General features: G+C 37.3%; 1 long non-coding RNA gene across 1 annotated transcript; it reads left to right on the top strand.

Annotated features, from left to right (window-relative positions):
* The first annotated feature begins 11,653 nt into the window (after positions 1 to 11,653).
* LOC142164182 (uncharacterized) lies at positions 11,654 to 15,358 on the top strand. Its single transcript, XR_012694749.1, has 2 exons — positions 11,654 to 12,034; positions 15,030 to 15,358. It is a non-coding gene; the product is annotated as an uncharacterized LOC142164182 (long non-coding RNA).
* The last annotated feature ends 4,289 nt before the right edge of the window (positions 15,359 to 19,647 follow it).

Here is a 19,647-nt window from a genome sequence, read left to right as displayed (position 1 = left end):
CGGGTTAGTTAGTGGGTACGGGGTGTGAGATCTTGGCCGTTGGATCAGTTTGGTTTGAATGGTTGAGATGGATCGGCCTTGAAACGACGTAGTTTTGGTGTTAAACTACGTCGTTTTGTGTCCTGGGGTGGGCTGTTCGGACTGGGGGTTTGGGCTGTTCAATTGGGCTCCAGATTTTTGAAATGGGCACGGCCCAAATTCATTTTATAACAAATTTTGTCTTCTTTTTCTTTATTTCTAATTTCCTAAATACACAAACTAATTAAATAAAACCAAGCACCACTAATTAACACTTAACATATTTATTTCACGCGGATAAAATGTTAAAAGTAGGCAAAATTAAACACGGCAACAAATCAGGACAAAAGAAAAAATGCGTATTTTTTGTAATTTTCCATCTAAATAACGGGTCATGGTTTAAATTACGCATGACACATACATTTTTAATTCTTTTTGTAGCGATTGTCGCGTAAAACAAAAATCACGTGCTCACAAACAGTCTTTTGATGAAAGAGGTATGTCAACAGTTCAAGATCATACATCGGAACTCTACCCCATATCGCCCCAAGGCAAATGGAGCTGTTGAGGCTGCTAACAAGAACATAAAAAAGATGCTTCGTAAGATGGTTCAAGGTTCTAGGCAGTGGCATGAAAAGTTGCCTTTTGCCTTACAGGGTTATCGCACTACTGTTCGCACTTCAGTAGGTGCAACTCCTTATCTGCTAGTATATGGAACTGAGGCAGTTATACCTGCAGAAGTTAAGATTCCATCCCTTCGGATCGTTGCAGAATCTAAAATTGGTGATGATGAGTGGGTCAAACCCGGCTAGAGCAGTTGAGTTTGATTGATGAGAAAAGATTGGCTGCAGTATGTCATGGTCAATTGTATCAGAAGAGAATGGCAAGAGCATACAATAAAAAGGTGCGTCCTCGAAAATTTGAAGTGGTCCAGATGGTATTGAAACGCATCTTTCCTCATCAGGTGGAAGCCAAAGGCAAGTTCGCCCCAAACTGGCAGGGGCGCCATTCGTTGTGACAAGAGTGTTGCCCAATGGTGCTTTGTATTTAACAGACATAGAAGGCAAATGTGTACATATGGCTATCAATTCTGATGCAGTTAGGGGGTATTATGTATGATTTCTTTGCTTACCTTCAGTTGTATTTTGTACTTGGCATGTTCAAAGTGAAATGACGAGGGCATTTTGTTCCGCTACCCAAACACTTTCATCCTTTGTTACCCCTTTTGAGCTTTATTTATTTTCTTTCATACCCCTCTCTTAAAATCAGTAACAGAATTAGAGAACGAAAAAAAAATGAATGAATGAAATAAAAAATAAGAAGAATGGAAAATAAAGAAAAAGAAAAAAAAAGAAAAAAAAAGAAAAAGAAAGAAAGAAAGAAAAAAAGAGAGAAAAGAAAAAAAGGAAAAGAAAGAAAGAAGAGAAAAGAAAAAAAAAAGAAAAAGAAAAGCAACAAAAACAAACAACTTGCTTTTGAACTACGTTCGACCTGATTCCTTTTAAGGATACGTAGGCAGCCTCACGGTTCGGTCCCATCAAAATAACAATTAAAACTCCCCGGACCCAAAGAAACTGGGGCAGAAGTTTTGGTTTTGAAAAGATCTAATTCCAAAAGTTGTAATTTTGACCCCTTTACATCTTAAGTTAGTTTGAGCCTTCATGCCACCCTTTCTTTCTAACCCTGTCCAAAAGCCTACATTACGGTAAAAAAAAAGACCTTCCGATCAATCTTTGAGGATGCCAGGTCAAGCAAGATAGAGGTATGATTTACATCATGGGTAACACTTTGTTCACGGACGCAAGAGAGAAAATTTAAAATGAGAGAGTCTTATTGGTGAAAACCCTCACGGGCACCGTAAGGCGATGGTGAGTTGAGAGAAAATTTAAAATGAGAAAGTCTTATTGGTGAAAACCCTCGCGGGCACCGTAAGGCGATGGTGAGTTGAGAGATGAACAAATGAGAGAGGCTTGTAGGTGAAAACCCTTCGAGACGCTACAGGTCGAATGAGGCTCATGACTTTACAGAGAAATTGGATCAAAGCCCGGTTTTGAAGTATGAAGACAGGACATGAACTGAAAATATGATTGGTTGGACGGATTAGGCTGATCAATCCGAAATGCATGTCATGATCATTAGATCTAGTTGTTTCCCTCGGATAAGTCTTCTTTTCTCATTTTCCTTCATATAGTCATTTGTGCTCAAAGTTTTCCTTTGTTCCTTTGGTCAAAAATCATTTCACGTTGCTCTTTGAGTCTATATTTAGGGGTCTCTTTTGAGTTAGCCCTTGTTGAACAAGCAGGAAAGGATTTCAAAGCCTACTACCAGCTTCCAAATTGCATAAAGCGGAGTCCGGCCAGGCACATCACAATTGGCTTGATTTAGAATAAGCAGTATGGTGATAACTGAGGTTCAGGCAATCAAGTGAATCTTGAATTTTGAGAAAATACAAGGATTCAACAACTTTCAAAATGAAAACACAATGCAGCAAGTGAGTGCGAGAGATTCAGGTCATGCAGAGGTTTTGTGGTCCAGTTCCAATCAAAAGGTCAAACAACTTCTTGCTAGCCTGAAGCAGCTAATCAGAATGAAGCATGGTAGTGGAAGAAGCAGACACTCAGCAAAGGATGCCACAAACTAACCACCACATTTTCAAACTAACAAGGTTTTATTTGTCTGAAACAGGGGCAAGAAAATTTTTAAATCCACAGGGACCTCCCATGAAAAAGCATGGTTCAGGGGGCAAGAAATTCTGTTCAGAATCCTCCAAGACGAGAGCATGGCTCAGGTAAGTTCATTCTCGATTTTTCAGGACCCTCCTGGATAATGGGATTTAATTTTTAAATTTTCAGGACCCTCCTAGATAATGGGATTTAGTTTTTAAATTTTCAGGACCCTCCTGGATGATGGGATTTAATTTAAATTTTTCAGGACCCTCCTGGATAATGGGATTTAGTTTTTAAATTTTCAGGACCCTCCTGGACAATGGGATTTAGTTTTTAAATTCTGAGGACCCTCCTAGATGATGGGATTTAATTTAAATTTTTCAGGACCCTCCTGGATAATGAGATTTAATTTTTAAATTTTCAGAACCCTCCTAGACAATGGGATTTAGTTTTTTAAAATTCTCAGGACCCTCCTAGATAATGGGATTTAGTTTTTAAATTCTCAGGAATTTAGTTTTTAAGTTTTCAGGACCCTCCTGGATAATGAGATTTAGTTTTTAAATTTTCAGGACCCTCCTATAGAATGGGATTTAGTTTTTTTTTTTAAATTCTCAGGACCCTCCTGGATAATGGGATTTAGTTTTTAAATTTTCAGGACCCTCCTGGATAATGAGATTTAGTTTTTAAATTCTCAGGGCCCTCCTAGATAATGGGATTTAGTTTTTAAATTTTCAGGACCCTCCTGGATAATGAGATTTAATTTTAAGTTTTAGCGTAAGTTCTCCCTTTAGAAAATATAATTTAGCTTTAAAGCTATTACTCATATGATGGGATTTAATTTAAAATTTTCAGGACCCTCCTGGATAATGGGATTTAGCTTTTGAATTTTTAGATCTCTATAGGTAACATGATCCGATTAACACTCACAAATATGCCCAGATCCCAAACAGGGGCAGAATTTTTTTTTGTTTTGTCTGTTTTGTTGCAATATCAGGTGCCTACCTAGATAACGAGGGAATACAGTTTCGAGTTTTGGTAATCAAGAGCCCACCTGGATAACGAGGGAATACAGTTTCGAGTTTTGGTAATCAAGAGCCCACCTGGATAACGAGGGAATACATTTCAAGTTTTAGCAATCAGGCGCCCACCTGGATAACGAGGGAATACATTTCATGTTTTAGCAATTAGGCGCCCACCTGGATAACGAGGGAATACATTTCATGTTTTAGCAATCAGGTGCCTACTTGGAGAACAAAAGAATTAATTTCAAAGTTACTTCAACTCACAAATTCAAGAAGTATCAAGAGCCCGCCTGAAGAACAGGGTCCATTTTTCAGTTGCATATTGAAGATCAAGTAGAGAGTCAAGGAATATTCCCGACAAGAAGTAGATAGGATCTTGTATTTTTCTTTTACTTTTGCGGTAATTTTTCCTTCTATTTTTGATGTAATGGCAGGAACCGCAGACTGGAACCTCAGCGGCACTCCACTCGGCTCTCCACCTCGGTATACTCCATCGCTCTTCTCACTTCTGAACTACACGTGGCCTGATTCCTTTATAGCCAAGGATATGTAGCCAGCTCAAATACCAGGGCTCGGTCACAATTTTATAGCCATCTTTATTTTCTTTTGAATAAGCGTCGGGTCATAAATTAATTACGTTGTTTATTGTTCTTTGCTCCGAAAACTCTTCGTGATTCCAAGCAAAGAGGGGCAGCTGTAAGCTCGTAATTTTTGACCTGCGCAACTTTTAAAAGTAGTATTTTTAAAGAAATATTTACTCATTTTTTTAGGATATTCATTTGGATTTATTTCTATAAGATTTTACTTCACTACCATTTTAAGGCACAAAAAAAAACTAAAATACTTTATTACTAATTTTAATTCTATTTTTAAAGCACAAAAACTAAAAAAATATATATGTATATGTATATATATATAGTTTCATGTTTTACCTTATTTCTATTTAGTTTAGGTTATTAATATTTTATAGCCATATCTTTTGTTTTTACCATGATTTTTCACTTTTATTTTGAGTATAATAATATGTATAAAAATGATATTTAAAAAAATGGGTTTCATAGTATGATATATTTTATTTAATTAATGGGAATCAGTTTTATTTTTATATATAGTTCAAGAAATTGGGTTTGTTAGTCAATGGACCTTAGGAATTGAAGAAAACCCAAATTTTTGGTACAATTTCAGGCAAGAACATGGCCCAAATCGGGCAGCCCATTCCCTCTTGACCCATGACCCGTACGCCACAACCCTTTAACCCATCAGACCATTGTCAATTCCTAGCTCTTCATCCCTTGTTAATCCAAAGGATCATATTAATTCCCCCTAACACATAAAACCCTATTAGGACCATATTTATTTACAATCCCTAACCCTAAAGACTAAGGCAGCCGCACCCATCTCCTCTCCAAGACCACTCTGCCGACCTAGACTCGCCGGAATCGGCCGAGTTCGCTCGTTGGTCCCCCCATGGTCCCCCTCTCCTCTCCTCTCCTTATTCCACGTCACACACTCCGTACAAGCCTCATCATATGCATGAGATTCACGCATTTTCCTTTCTTTTTCATTCGATTTGAGGCAAATCCGAGACCCTTGAATAAATCTTGGAGAAATGGGAACCGTTGGATAAAGATTTTTGTCCAACGTCTCCATTTTTCTGATTTTTGTTTGTGAGAGGGGATTTTCGAAATTTATTGAAGGGCAAATTCGGGTTTCTAGGGAGATTTCTTGTTGAGCAAGGAGAAGCTTCGAGAGAGGGTGATATATATTTGGATTTTTGGACAGAATGGAAGGAAGAGAGACAGGGATCGGGAGAGAGGATTAGGGTTGGTTTTTGACTTTTCTTCTTCTGATTTTAGTTTTGAGTTCATTCATAGAGAGAGATCTGAAAAGAAAAAAAAGAACAAGGGTTTTGGTTTTGATTTCCAACTTTCCCTTTGGATTTTGCTCGTTCATATAAAAGCAGAAACAATTTTTCTTTTTCGACTTTCATGCTTCTCCAGTCCAAAAAAAATGCTTTAGTTTCTGATTTTTTTAATTTCTTTCGTGGAGCTGATTTGAATTTGAAGTGGGGTCCAGTTGAGGTTTGAGGTTTCAATTCTAGTCGCTGATTCGAAGCTGGCTCGCGGATCCGTTCGCTTTCTGTTGTGATTTCTTTATTTGAAGTTTTTCGTTAAAGTTGTGTTTTGTCTCTTATTCCACTATTATTAACAAGTTGATCCCTCATCAGGTTCATCTCTACCCCTTTCTTCCCTTTTATTTTTATTTTTGGTGTGATTAAAATATAATAAGAGCTATCAAAGACTGTCGAGCTTCACTGGTTGAGATTTTTCATCTATTTTTGTGTGGTGTTTGAGGTGTTTCAATGCGTTGTTTGAATCCAATATTTGAGTTGTATGGTATTTTCATTTGTCTGCATCGTGACTTTGAATATTGAAGTAATTCTTCTTCTTTCTTAGCTGATTTTGATTGAAGATTTAGGTGACATATTGTATGGATTAAACCAATCGGTAGTCTCAAATTATTTTTATGTGTTGGATTGAAGTGAGGTTGGAGTGGCTAAATTTGAAATTCCATTGCCGTGTGTATCCCGATTATACTGATGGGTTTCTTTTGGATCTTGTTTTCATTCTAAAGATATAGGGTACTAAGCCAAATTTCACATGAGTTTTAATCTTGGTTTGGTCGTTTAAGATTCATTACTACTATACTTGACGAGTTGTCGGGCTTTGATCACATATTTGCCTAGAGATCATATTTTTGTTAATGTACTGGAATTATCATTCTCATGTCACCATGCTTTGTCATCTTCATTTTGATTTAAGTAGATGTTGTAACTTATTTAGGATGATTTAATCATTTGTTATTGGGGAATTTAAAAGGAGAATTGAGCGTGCAAGGTGAGAACATAAAGAGGTGAAAGGGTTTAGAGAGACATTAAAGGCTCTTGTTATGTTTTAGTCCACCTTTTGTTCACTTTAGTTCTGTATTATATTTTTCTTACTTTGAATCGCTTAGTAATACTTGTTTAATTGTCCTATGTGGTTTCACTAAATATATGGATTTCAATTTGCATGGATCTTTCTGTGAGCAGTGGGTTTGGGTTCAACGGAGCTAAATAAACTCGAACATGAAAATTTCGTTCTGGCTTTACCTTATTGTTTAATCGCTAAGAGCATGTTAGGAAGGCCACACTTGGGTAGGCAAGCTTGAGGATTTTTGTTAGTTTCGAGGCGAGAGGTCGTTCATGTAGTTAAATTTATCCGGGGAATGCCCCGAAGTGAATATAATTGGAGGTCGTGGCGAACATCGTAGAAGAAGTAGCGTAGGATAATTTAGAACTTTAATTTTTCTTCTTTTAATTTTCTTTCGTTTAGGTGGGGACGACCTCGAGCTTCTTTTGATTGTTTATTTTATTTATGTATGTTACAACTTCAATTGAATATCTTAAAAGCCAACTGCATCGAGTACGCAACCGTGATTTCACGGGACTTGGGGAGTGCCTAACACCTTCTCCCCGAGTCAAATGAACCTCCTTACCCGAATTCTGGTGTAGACTTAGTTTTAGAGTTCAAAGTGTTTTAAAGGAAAAATTATTTTTTTTTAAAAAATGGTGACCTGGCACACCGAAATAAAATGTCAGGTGGCGACTCTGAATTATTTCCTTTTGAACACAATTTTATCACTTTCTAATTGAAAACCCTTTTCAAGCCTTACTAAATCTTTTATTATTTTAAGAGGGTTCAGTGAAGTTTGTTAAAAATGGGTGTGACAAGAATAGCAGAGGAAACATGCTTAAGAGGCTCTTTTAGAAGAACTCAAACAAAGTTCAGTAGAAGAAAAGTAGTAAGCACACTTAAGAACGTGGTAGAAAAATATAGTAGAGAGATTTACAGAACATAATGGAAATACTGGTAGGAATAGTAGAAGAAACATGCTTAAGAAGTTTTCTAAAAGGAACTTAAACAGGGCTTAGTAGAAGGCAAACAAAGAACTTTAAGAACTTAGTAGGAAAATACAGTAGAAGAACACAAAAACATCAGAAAATTATAGCAGAAAAGCACATATAGAAGAACACAGGGGAAGTTAGTCATACAAGAGCATGGTAAGAGGAAGAATACAAGAACACAGCAGGAGCAAGTACACGTAAAGGAAAAGGAAAGTCAGAAGTCACTTAAACATTTAGAAAACCCTAGATCGGAAAAGAAAGACCTTAAAAAAAATAATTTTTGAAAGAAGAAATTGGGGAAATGGTTTGAAAACTCAAGTAGAGCATAAATATATAACAGATATAAGAAAAATCGGAGAAAACCTCGAAGAGTTAGGGTTTCAAAAGAACCCTAGAATGAGAAAGGCTTTGAAAAGGTCTCCAATCTGAGTTGGAGAAGTTAGAAACAGGCTCATAAGACCAGGATACGCCGGAACAAAGCCGGAGATGGCTATGAAACCTCGACCCGGAAAAGATCTAAGTGAGAACCTTCGAGGTCAGACCCCGAATATTCAAGTACCAAGTGTACAAGAGTACAGGAAGGTGAGTTTAAGACTCCCATGGCCTGAGAAGCCATGGATTCCAGTGAGTTTAAGGCGGAAGACGGTGAGAGGGGGCTAGGGTTAGGGAAGGTTCGAGAGTGTTTGAGAGTTCAGAGGCGGCGGTTGGTGAGAAATAAAGTAGGGTTGGGGGGGTGTTTGTGAATTAAAAAGGAAAAGGGAAATCGTGGTCGTTGGTCAAAATGATCAACGACCTGGATCAAAAGGGAAGGCCGGGCGGGTTAAATTAGTTGGGTTAGGGGTGGGTTAAATTAAAATTGGGCCGGTCAATTGGGGATTTCAAATTGGGTTAATTGTGGGGTTGATTTGGGCTATAATTGAAATAAAATAGGGCTAGTGTTTAAATAGCCGCTTTTCCCTTTTTTATTTTATAAAAATAAGTAAAATGATTTCTGAAACAAATTAAAGGTACTAAATTAATTAATAATATATAAATATTAAATTAAAAATATTGGAATCAATTTTTGTAATTATAAACGCAATTAAATCTTAAAGTAGGCTAAAATTGCAATTATATGCAATTTAGTTTTAAAATGCTAAATAAATTTATAAAAAATGTGCAAAAATTTATATTAGCTATACTTTGGTATAAATGTGAGAATAAAATAAATTATTCACCAAAATGATGATTTTGGGAATAATTATTAGTTTTTGTACTGCTAAAATGGGCAATAAATTGATTTAAAAATCTTTTAAAAATTAGAAAAAAAATACTAAAATACTTGGGCATACTTATATGTGTATATATGCTATTATTAAAGTATTTTGCATATATAAAATGCATAAGGAAAAATTGGGTATCAATAGTATCTTGCCTAACTTCGTGTGGGGGAACTACTCCTTCGGATTTGAGTCTTTTATACTAATTGTGTCATGTAAAGTCCATGCACGCGAGGTGACGAGTACGTGCTCGGTCTTATTTGTGTAAAGTTGACCATTTTGGGCTATTATGTTCTTAAGTTCGTTAGATATGGAGTTGCTTTGCTATGATTAAGTTTCACGTTTACTATTTTCATCCTTACATAATTTACTTGAAATTAATTGCTTCATGATCCACTCTTATTGCCTATTTGACTCTTATGTGGCTTAATTGAAGTTTTTACCTCTTCTATTGTCATGCTATCCCTCCCTAATCGCTTCTCCTTAATTGAAATTCTAATTATCTCTTCTGTAATTGTTCATCCTTAATGGAGGTTATGATTATCTTTTCGTTGCTTACCCTTACTTGAAATTATTGTATCTCTTTCGTAATTGCTCAATCCTAAAAGAAGTTTAGTAATCATATATCTTAGTTGACTTATCCGTATTTGGAATTATTGACTCGTGTTATCTCCCTTGTTGTTGAATTGTACTTTGTGGGATCATTGTTACATATTAATTCTCCCTTGTTGATCTATTCTTATTATGACTAGTATTCTCTATTGTGTTTATTCTTTGTGAACTCGTTCTATTCTTTGGGATCATTGTCGTGCTATTGTTACTATTGATATGTGCACATGCAGTGTGACAAGACGGGCTATATATATGGGTTGCGCATATGGCGAGACAAGGTGGGAATTGTTATGAATGTGTGGCAAGAGAAGGCCGGCATTTACTTTATTATTGCGCACATGGAAAGACATATGGGATACGTCGGGGATTGATTGTGATGACTTGTGATAGGTTGTGGACATTGCTGTTGTTGATATTTTTGTAGTGGCGTGCCTAACCTGTGTGAGTTTTTTCCTTGAGCAAATTTTGGGAATCATTCTTCCGTGTCGTTTATTTTCTCTAACCTTAATAGTTGGCCTGAACTGTGATAGAACACTTGCACAAGCATACACGTAATTAACCACCCCTGTCGGTCTAGAAAGATAGATCATGATGTTGTTGATCACTTCAATACTCCCTCTTCTATTTGTCTCCTTTGGGAGAATGTTTCTACTGGCACGTGCGCCATCCATGTGGCTATTAGTTGAAATGAGGGCACAAGATGCCAAGTGTTTAGGGTTTAGGAATTGGGACCCGTGAATGGTAACTATTATGGAGGTTTGGTACCTCATGGGGATTATTGGATAAAACCTGGTTTAAAAGTGGTTATTCTCATCTGGTTACTACCTGTCCTTCTTTTAATTGTCTTTCACCAGATTTAGACTGTGTTCAGCTTACTCTACTATGTTACTACTTGTTGTGTTTCGCTGCTAATTGTTGTTTCTATTTCGTATTGCAAGTACCATATTATCGTTGTCATTATGCGTAATTTTGTAGAGATATCGTATTTTGTTAGTTCCACACTTATACTTGTCTTGGTTATTTAGACCAGTAGGTGTCTTGACTATTCCTCGTCACTACCACTGAGATTAGTCTTTATACTTGCTGGGTACCGTTGTGGTGTACTCATACTATGCTTCTGTATAATTTTTATGCAGATCTAGGTATTTTCGGAGTCACTTAATCGTTAGCTAGCTATACAGATCTTGTTGGGGAGGCTCAAGATAAACCTGTTGCTGCATTCGCAGGCTTCGGAGTCGCCTTCTAATTTTGTATTTGCACTGTTTTATCTTTATTTCGAAACAATGGTATTTGTACGCTTTTTAGTAAACTCAGTAGAGCTTATGACTTGTACTATCAGTTTTAAGATTGTAAATTTGTAAAGAGATTTCTATTTTGAAATTGTCAAATGATAGTTAAATATTGTTGTTATTTCAGTTAATGTTAGGCTTACCTAGTCCCTGAGATTAGGTTCCATTACGACACCTGTGAGCACGTATTTTGCCCTATATATGACTTACTCCCACAAATTCAAAACAAAATAATTATTTCCATTGTTCGCAATTTCATAGGTTTTGTCGCATTTTTTCTCAATTGTTTGCATTTGTCTGTGCACGTTTATTTTTTTAATTCATGAAAAAACGCAAAATACATTGCATTTGCATTTAGGATCTAATTTTGCATTTTTGAATTAATTAGTAATGTAGTTGTTTACAAATCATAGAAAAATCATAAAAATTCATCACATTTCATGTCATCTTAGGCTCAATTTGCATGTAAGAATTAATTTTATTAAGCAAAAATCACAAAAAATGGTTATATTTACATATTTAAATTTTAGCCTTTACAATTAGCATTTTTCTTAGTTTTAAGTTAATTAGTTGTTTTAATGTTAAAAATAAATAAAAAATTTTAATAGATTGATTTAGGATTTTAACTGATTTTTTTTAAAAAAAAAAGGAAAAAAACAAAGAAAAGGAAAATAGGAATAACATATTTTTGGTCTTGTTTCTTTTAAAATTGGGCTAGAATTCAAATTGACCCAATTCCCACAAGCCAAGCCCAATACCATATCCAATACCCTCTTGACCCAAACTCTTTTTTTATAAAAGGCAAGACCTATACCTAAGGGCATCAGATTTTTTTATACACTTGAGATCCCTTCCCTTCTTCACAAGAAATAAAAAACGGTGCACAATGGAATTCAATTGAGAGTTCCTTTTCTTTGGCAGCAATTTGAAGAAGCTGAAACTTTATATCTTTTGTGGACCATGTTTCGATGGATTCCATTTGTCCCAAGATAAAAAAAATAAACGTGCACAAGACGTTGTATTGTGTTAATTTGATTAAGATCTCACTTATAATTTGCCTCTATCTGTTTGCACTAGTTCTTCGTTGATTACATTGGATCGGAGCTGTGGCGTATTTGGTAAAGGATTGTGCTTCGCTGCTGCCTGCATAGCTGAACATTTCTCATCCTTTTGTCTGGCCTTTATTTGGTCTTATTCTGCTGCCTTTTACTCTAGCTGTTAGGTATGTCAATTATTTCCTCTGTAATTCTCAACTATGTATGAATGAAGGCCTAAATTACTTGTTGAATCTCTATCTGATTTTGTGTGTTCATGTGATTGACCCAAAATGTCACTTTTAAATTAAATAACTATCTCAGTATTTTAAGACCTTGAAAAGAGGTATCAATAATTTCTCGACTTGCATGCGCAGTCCATATAATATTTTGCAAGGTTTTTATGTTAAAAATGGATTAAATTGTGAATTAGAGCTTTAAAACTCAACTGAGTTGACTTCGATCAACATTTGATCAAACGAACCCGGATCCAAGTTTTGACCATTCCAGTAGTTCCGTAGTGATTTGGGACTTGGTCATATGCCCGAAATTGAATTCGGAGGTCCCTAGCTCAAATTATCGTCATTTAACGGAATCTAGAAATCTAAGGCTAAATATTTTTTTAAGTTTGACCGGAGATTTCACTTTTGAGCAAATGACCCCAGAATGGAATTTTGATGATTCCAGTAGTTTCTTAAGGTGACTTATGACTTAGGATCATGATTGGAAGGAGTTTTGGAGGTTCGTAGTAGATTTAGGCTTGAATTGACGAAGTTGATATTTTGGTGTTTTTCGGTTGATATGTGAGATTTTGATATAGGGGTCGGAATAGAATTCCAAGAGTTGTAGTAGTTCCGTTGTGTCATTTGGGATGTGTGTGCAAAATTTCATGTCATTCGGACGTGTTTGGTTGGGTTTTTGATCAAAAGAGTGATTTAGAAGATTTTGAAATTCTTAGGCTTGAACCAATGCGAATTTGGTGTTGTGATGTTGTTTTGAGCGTTCCGAAGGTTGGAACAAGTTTGAATGATGTTATGGGATACGTTGGCATGTTTGGTTGAGGTCCCAGTGGCCTCGGGTGAGTTTCGGGTGGTTAAACGGACTATTTCATCTTTGGAAAAGTTGCAGATTTTTTTGAGCTTCAGCTGTGCACCAGAAAATTTCCGGTGCGAGGAGTCTAGTTTGGAAGCTCATAAATTGAAATCTATAAGGAATCAAAAAAATTGCAAAACATATAAGTTGTATCCGTTGTATTCTAGTTTCCATAAAGTTAAATCATTCAGGATTTGGATATTCTATCAGAAAGTTATGGTAAATCGAATTTGGCTGGTGGATCAATTTTGACAGAATTTTTTGATGCACTTTAGAAGCTCATATCTCGGAATATATAAAGAGTTATATGGTGTACAACCTATCAAATGAAATATCATCGAGTCTAGTTATTAAATATTCAAGCCGTTTGTCATTTGGAGATTTTCACAAGGCGTTATAGACATCTTAACAGAAGGTGTACAGCAGGGAAAATGGTAAGAGGACGTACAACCTGCACAACGCAAGGTACAACTCGATGAAGCCTAGGCAGATTGTTTTTAAGTCCTCTTGTCCGCGATTTGGATCCATTTTTCAGCCATAGTTGATCATTTTGAGAGCTTTTGAAGGAGATTGAAGAGGGATTCAAGGAGGAGGTAAGAATTTTGGACCTAAAACTCGTTTATATTGTGAAATCCACCTAGAAAATCATTGAATTCTTGCTAAAAATGGAAGAAATAGGGCTTGACATTTTGAGATTCTAACTGGGGATTTGGAGAACCATTTGGGGTCGGATTTGAGAACTTTTGGTATGTATGAACTCGTGGGGAGATAAGGAACCCGTTGGTGTAAAAATTTCTGAATTTCGAGAAGTGGGCCCGGGGCTCGGGTTTTGCTAATTTCGGGATTTTTGATGTTTTTCGATTGTTTTTGCTTGGGCTTTGTTCCCTTAGCATATTGTGACGTATTCGTTCTGATTTTGGATAGATTCGACGCACGTGGAGGCCTATTCGAGGGGCAAAGGCGTCGCGAGATAAAGAATTAACCGGTTCGAGGTGAGTAATGATTGTAAATGAGGCTCTGAGGTTTTGAAACCCCGGATTGCATATCGTAGTGCTATATTGATGTGACACACACATTTGATGACGAGCGTGTGGTCATATACTACTGCGGATTGTGACTTGGTCCATCCTGCATTTATGGTTTTACCGCGTATTTGACTGAGACTTATTTGTTTTCATTATGCTTTGGGCTAATTCCCATATTTGGTCTTCGTGCCAACTATTTGAATCCTTCGGGGATTTTTACTACCATTTCCTCACTGTTTTGACTTATTACTTGAACTCAGTCCTGTTATTTTTCCACTGTTTTACTACTCAGCCATTTTACTCAGTTTTTAGATTTAAATGATATTCTAAATGATGTTTTGGGCTGAGAAATATTGTTTTACTATTGCCCCAGGGGCTTGTGATGATTTTGGACTGATTAAAGGCTGAGGCCCTTGTTTTGAGGATACACTAGTACTGATATAAGGCCGAGGGCCTGAGATATTTATATACACCACTCGGTGGCTTGATTGATATGAGGCCGAGGGCCTAGATTTGATGCCACGAGATGGATTGATATTGCGCTTGGACCGTAAGGGGCCCCTCCCGGAGTCTGTACACCCCTAATAAGCGCGGGTACCTATTGTGATCTGATATTGAGCCCGAGGGGCTGTTACTGTTCTGATGTTGAGCCCGAGGGGCTGTTACTGTTCTGATATTGAGCCCGAGGGGCTGTTACTATTTTGATGTTGAGCCTGAGGGGCTGTTACTGTTCTGATATTGAGCCCGAGGGGTTGTAACTGTTCTGATATTGAGCCTAAGGGGCTGGCACTGTTCTGATATTGAGCCCAAGGGGCTGGTACTGTTCTGAGATGTTGCCCGATGGGCAGATTTGTTGATACCATGCCCGAGGGGCGAATTTCTATTTTGTTACTCACTTGTAAATTACTTGTTTTACTTGTTGGAAAAAGGAATTTTTACTTGACTTTTCTCTGCTTTAGTATGGAATGCCTTGTGTTTTTACGTGATTTCTTATCTTCAGTCATTATTTATTTTTATTACTCACTGGGTGAGAGTACTCAAATTACTCCCTACACCATGTGTGCAGATTCAGGCGTTGCTGGTTCCGCTCCAGAGTGCTGATTCCTCCAATTTCAGGCGGCTTTCAGGGATTACGTGGTAGCTGTTGATGTCCGCAGCCCCGTGTCTCTATTATCTCGTCTTTTATATTCCTTACGGTCATGGTACTAGTTACTGGATTAGCAGACTTGTATTATGACTCATAGATGCTCATGACTTGTGACACCCCTGTTAGGGCTGTGTCGGGCTGGATTTCCGCATATTATTTTTCTATATTTTCCGCTATTTAGTATTATTAAACCATGTTTAGACTATATTTGTGTTAATTAACTGCTTTAAAAGATGATTTGGGTTAGACTGGTTGGCCTTGTCTTCATGAGAGGCGCCATCACGACCGGGTTCGGTAATGTGGGATCAACCGCGAATATTTGTGTAAAAGAAAAATCGTCAATTTGGCAACCTGAGAATAATTCTTAGTACGTTCGAGGACGAACGTTTGTTTTAGAGGTGGAGAATGTGATGATCCAAAATATCACCTTTAAATTAAATAATTATCTCGATATTTTAAGACCTTGAAAAGCGGCATCAATAATTCCTCTACTTGCGTGCGCAGTCCATATAATTTTCCGGAAGGTTTTTATGTTTAAAAAATGGATTAAATTGTGAATTAGAGCTTTAAAACTCAACTGAGTTGACTTCGATCAACATTTTGAGCAAACGAACCCGGATCCAAGTTTTGACCATTTCAATAGTTCCGTATCATGATTTGGGACTTTGTCATATGCCCGAAATTGAATTCGGAGGTCCCTAGCTCAAATTATCGCCATTTAACGGAATCTAAATATCTAAGGCTAAAAATTTCTTAAGTTTGACCGGAAATTTGACTTTTGAGCAAATGACTCCGGAATGGAATTTTGATGATTCCAATAGTTTCGTAAGGTGATTTATGACTTAGGAGCGTGATTGGAAGGAGTTTTGGAGGTTCGTAGTAGATTTAGCCTTGAATTGGCGAAGTTGATATTTTGGTGTTTTCGGGTTAATAGATGAGATTTTGATATAGGGGTCGGAATGGAATTCCAAGAGTTGCAGTAGTTCCGTTGTGTCATTTGGGATGTGTGTGAAAAATTTCATATCATTCGGACGTGGTTTGGCTGGATTTTTTATCAAAAGAGTGATTTAGAAGATTTTGAAATTTTTAGGCTTGAATCCGATGCGAATTTGGTGTTGTGATGTTGTTTTGAGCGTTCCGAAGGTTGGAACAAGTTTGAATGATGTTATGAAATATGTTGGCATGTTTGGTTGAGGTCCCAGTGGCCTCGGGTGAGTTTCGGGTGGTTAAACGGACTATTTCATCTTTGGAAAAGTTGCAGATTTTTTTGAGCTTCAGCTGTGCACCAGAAAATTTCTGGTGCGAGGAGTCTAGTTTGGAAGCTCATAAATTGAAATTTATAAGGAATCTGAAAAATTGCAAAACATGTAAGTTGTAGCCCTTGCATTATAGTTTCCAGAAAGTTAAACCATTTAGGATTTGGATATCCTATCAGAAAGGTATGATAAATCGAATATGGCTGGTGGATCAATTTTGACAGAATTTTTTGATGCACTTTAGAAGCTCATATCTCGGAATATATAAAGAGTTATATGGTGTACAACCTATCAAATAGAATATCATCGAGTCTATTTTTAAATATTTAAACCGTTTGTCATTTGGATATTTCCACAAGGAGTTATAGGCATTTTAACAGAAGGTGTACAACAGGGAAAATGGTAAGAGGATGTACAACCTGCACAACGCAACGTACAACTCGATGAAGCCTAGGCAGATTGTTTTTAAGTCCTCTTGTCCGCGATTAGGGTCCATTTTTCAGCCATAGTTGATCATTTTGAGAGCTTTTTGAAGGAGATTGAAGAGGGATTCAAGGAGAAACGTTTGGAGGTAAGAATTTTGGACCTAAACCCCGTTTATATTGTGAAATCCACCTAGAAAATCATTGAATTCTTGCTAAAAATGAAAGAAATAGGGCTTGGGATTTTGAGATTCTAACTGGGATTTGGAGGACCATTTGGGGTCGGATTGGAGAAATTTTAGTATGTATGAACTCGCGGGGATATAAGGAACTCGTTGATGTAAAAATTTCTAAATTTCGAGAAGTGGGCCCGGGGCTCGGGTTTTGCTAATTTCGGGATTTTTGATGTTTTTCGATTGTTTTTGCTTGGGCTTTGTTCCCTTAGCATATTGTGACGTATTCGTTCTTATTTTGGATAGATTCGACGCGCGTGGAGGCCTATTCGAGGGGCAAAGGCGTCGCGAGCTAAAGAATTAGCCGGTTCGAGGTGAGTAATGATTGTAAATGATGCTCTAAGTGTTTGAAACCCCGGATTGCACATCGTAGTGCTATACTGATGTGAGACACATATTTGATGACGAGCGTGTGGTCGTATACTATTGCGGATTGTGACTTGGTCCATCCTGCATTTATGGTTTTACCGCGTATTTGACTGAGACTTATTTGTTTTCATTACGCTTTGGTTAATTGTCATTGGGCTTCGTGCCAACTATTTGAATCCTTCGGGGATTTTTACTACCATTTCCTCACTGTTTTGACTTATTACTTGAACTTAGTCTTGTTATTTTTCTATTGTTTTACTACTCAACCATTTTACTCAGTTTTTAGATTTAAATGATATTCTAAATGATGTTTTGGGCTGAGAAATATTGTTTTACTATTTCCCGAGGGGCTTGTGATAATTTTGGACTGATTAAAGGCTGAGGGCCTAGTTGTGAGGATACACTAGTACTGATATAAGGCCGAGGGCCTGAGATATTTATATACGCCACGAGGTGGCTTGATTGATATGAGGTCGAGGGCCTAGATTTGATGCCACGAAATGGCTTGATATTGCGCTTGGGCCGTAAGGGGTCCCTCCCGGAGTCTGTACACCCCCAGTAAGCGCGGGTACCCATTGTGATCTTATATTGAGCCCGAGGGGCTGTTACTATTCTGATATTGAGCCCGAGGGGCTGTTACTATTCTGATGTTGAGTCTGAGGGGCTGTTACTGTTCTGATATTGAGCCCGAGGGGCTGTTACTATTCTGATATTGAGCCCGAGGGGCTGTTACTGTTCTGATATTGAGCCCGAGGGGCTGGCACTGTTCTGATATTGACCCCGATGGGCTGGTACTGCTCTAAGATGTTGTCCGAGGGGCAGATTTGTTGATACCATGCCCGAGGGGCGAATTTCCATTTTGTTACTCACTTATAAACTACTTCTTTTACTTGTTGGAAAAAGGGATTTTTACTTGACTTTTCTGTTTTACTATTTAAAGTGATTTTTCTGCTTCAGTACGGAATGCCTTGTATTTTTACGTGATTTCTTATCTTCAGTTATTATTTATATTTATTACTCACTGGATCGGAGTACTCAAATTACTCCCTGCACCATGTATGCAGATTCAAGCGTTGCTGATTCCTCCAGTTTCAGGCGGCTTTCAGGGATTACAAGGTAGTTGTTGACGTCCGCAGCCCCGTGTCTCTATTATCTATTCTTTTATATTCCTTACGGACATAGTACTAGTTATTGGATTAGCAGACTTGTATTATGACTCATAGATGCTCATGACTTGTGATACCCTGGTTAGGGCTGTGTCGGGATGGATTTCCGCATATTTTTTTTCTATATTTTCTGCTATTTAGTATTATTAAACCATTTTTAGACTATATTTATGCTAATTAACTTTTTTTAAAGATGATTTGGGTTAGACTGGCTGGACTTGTCTTCACGAGAGGCGACATCACGACCGGGTTCGGGGTTAGGGTCGTGACAGCTCATCGTGTTTGATTGTTAGATCCATTCACACTTCTCTCCGGCTTAAATTATTTGTTCAAGCTAAAGACTAACTGTGAAATTATTGATTACTTGGAGAGTTATATCTGTTGATTTATGGTTTAATCAATTTGGGTAAGTAATTATGTGAATTCTATTATATTAAGGCTAAAGTTATTTGTTCATTTAAGCCTAGCCCATGATTTTAGCCATGAACGACGTGGTCATGAAGTTTTAATTGTTCAGATGCTTTCTTACAAGCCATTTAGCTAAGAATCAGAAATCAAGATAGTTTCTTCAACACCTAATTGGCTAGACTCTCTGTTAGTTTGATTAAAGCAGTGGTTGATAAATTCGTACAAGAATTGAAAGAGAGGGAGATGCAGACTTACATTGAGGAGCGTGAACGTGAAGTTACTGAGCGTGAAGCCGCTTGAAAAGCTGAGCTCTCTCGTCGTGAGAAATTGCTCGGCAAGAAGCCATGTTAAAGATGGAGAGGGAAAATCTTGAAGAAAGAGATTCGAGGCGCACCATGTCGAATAAAATTCCAAAACTCATGGCCCTCACTTAAATAATTTTAATCCTTTAGGAATCGAGGAGAGCCATTTAGTTGAATTTTCCATGGCCCTCGCAAAGTTGAAAGTGCGTAGTTGCTTTAGGCGCGATATTAAAAAGTTACTTTCCTAAACTCGGGTGCGCATTTATGTGACCCAAATCCAAATCTCAACAACGTTAGATAAAATGTGTTGTAGACTGCGGGTGCATTTATGTGACGTGGTCCAAGACGCGTTTTATGTGACGTTGAATCTTCCTAAAAAAT

Source organism: Nicotiana tabacum, chromosome 9 (assembly GCF_000715075.1).
Source record: "Nicotiana tabacum cultivar K326 chromosome 9, ASM71507v2, whole genome shotgun sequence".
NCBI classification, from domain to species: Eukaryota; Viridiplantae; Streptophyta; class Magnoliopsida; order Solanales; family Solanaceae; genus Nicotiana; species Nicotiana tabacum.
This window is presented reverse-complemented; position numbering and strand designations above follow the sequence as displayed.